Source organism: Diaphorina citri, unplaced genomic scaffold (assembly GCF_000475195.1).
Source record: "Diaphorina citri unplaced genomic scaffold, Diaci psyllid genome assembly version 1.1 scaffold995, whole genome shotgun sequence".
Taxonomy (NCBI): domain Eukaryota; kingdom Metazoa; phylum Arthropoda; class Insecta; order Hemiptera; family Psyllidae; genus Diaphorina; species Diaphorina citri.
Window position 1 is genome coordinate 35,282 of NW_007378426.1, and position 2,129 is coordinate 37,410.

Consider the following 2,129-nt stretch of genomic DNA (forward strand, 5'->3'; position numbering starts at 1 on the left):
ATGAGACCTAGTTTAAACTGCTGTGGTAAAGGGGCTTTTTCGTCTCATTCGAGCAGGATGAACAAGGTATATTCTATTATATGGTCACTATGATAGGGACAGCAATTGAGATAGAAATAAATTGGTAAAGTGGTTTCTAGAAGAGGTCTTTCCGAAGAATTGATTGATTCTTTAAGGGGTACAATGTACTCCGTGGGACACTGAATTAGTGGTTCGAGAGATACTTCAAAGAACTCTGAATCGATTGTTGCTTATCAACAGTGAGACCAAATGGTTGATAAGCTAATAGCTCATATTGTGCTATCTTACGCTAACTGGCGGAGATCACCAGAACCCAACACTTATATGGTATCTCCCATGACTAATACTTAGTAGAGACTCCAGTACAGTATACCTACTATGACTCACATATCCATAGTACTGACAATGCAAACAACAGTGCAAATATATCACTACTAACGTCTGAGGTCTGAGACTCTAGCGAACATCACTCGTATATGAATACCAGGCAAAATGGGGGTCGTTTGGCAAACGTCAAGTACTTATAATAATCCAGTACGATTTCAAGTGTACCAAACACTCACATAAGGCTGTGTTTATGTACAGGGCTGAGATAGGCCATCGTCGGCCTTTTTGTGTGTAAAGTTGGCGGGAAATTCGAATTTTTGTTTTTTTTTCCGCAACTTGTACAATCTGAATTCATTTTTTACTTTTTATCTTTAGTTTGCACGTTTATATTATACTTTTCATTTATATTAGCTATTAAAAACAAGCAAATTACAAAGCAAACAAAAATAAATATAAAATGAATTTTAAAAATTGCCGCCGGGACAGCTATCTCACGTCGTCCGAGCTCATCTCAGCCCTGTTCATAAACACACCCTTATATTATAGGTACTACGGTCCCGGCAAGTTACAGTTGAGAAGTTAATGCCATTCAGAGGAAGGTCATTTGTAAGCTCAAACCAATTAATTCGTATCAATAAACGAAATTCTATATATGAACAGAGGTGATGTAATAAGAACTTAGCCTGAAACAGGGGATAACTTAACCTTCTAACTTTTTTCTACAACAATAATTGCGACGAACTTTATTCTCCCATTTTCCCGTCTCTCTCTCTCTTTCTCTCTTTCTCTCTCTCTCTCTCTCTTTCTCTCTCTCTCTCTTTATTTCTCTTTTGCTGTTTACACTCCAGAGATTTGTATGTGTAGGTACCTACCTGCCGAATCTGTATTCCCGATAACTTTTAACTACTTTCTAACTGTCACTATTATTGAAAACGTTCCAAGGAAAGGGCTCAAATCACTTTAGGGTTCTTGAGTTTAGTTGGGTCTTAGGGCTCTTGAGTTTAGTTGAATCTTAGGGTTCTTGAGTTTAGTTGGGTCTTTTTTAGGTTTGTTGGTTGGTTGGTTGACAGGAGGAGGTTGATAGAGGGAATTGTAAATGTGGAGGTCTTATCGTCCCGAAAGCGAAGAGAGAAGAAGACAGGATAGGAGAAAGTCGACCGCTAGCCGTTCCGAGAACGAACGTTATCTGTTCAGGATAAAATTCGCCCTAGGCGGGAATCGAACCCGCAAAATTTATTAACAAGAAGTAAATAGGTAAGTACGAGCTACGTAAAAGTGTACGATCCAAGCAAAATAATACCTAGTTCTTATGTCATAAGAACTAGTAGGTAGTATTCAACATCAAGCTATTGCCCAACAAATGCAATGATAGGAAAACTATATCTATTATTTTTTTTTTAAATATTAAATTTATTATAGTGTGCCAACATAGAAAACTATATCTAGATAGGTACCTATTACTACTATAAGTCCTTAAGTAGGTACTTCAGTAAAGAGGCTTTGAAAATCTTTCAATAAAGGATTTTCTTCTACTACCTATTAGAGATTTCTAACACATTTAGAAAATGACTTCCAGGAAAATAGGTTATTAGGTATCAGGTATTAGGTACCTAACTTATTACACCTATTTCCCATTGCACTTTCTAGTTTATTTATTTTATAATTTTTTTAAGAGGTTTGACAGAGGGAACTGTAACTGCTATGGTCTTATCGTCCCGAAATCGGAGAGAAGGAAGACAGGATAGGAGAAAGCCAGCCGTTCCGAGAACGAACATTATCCC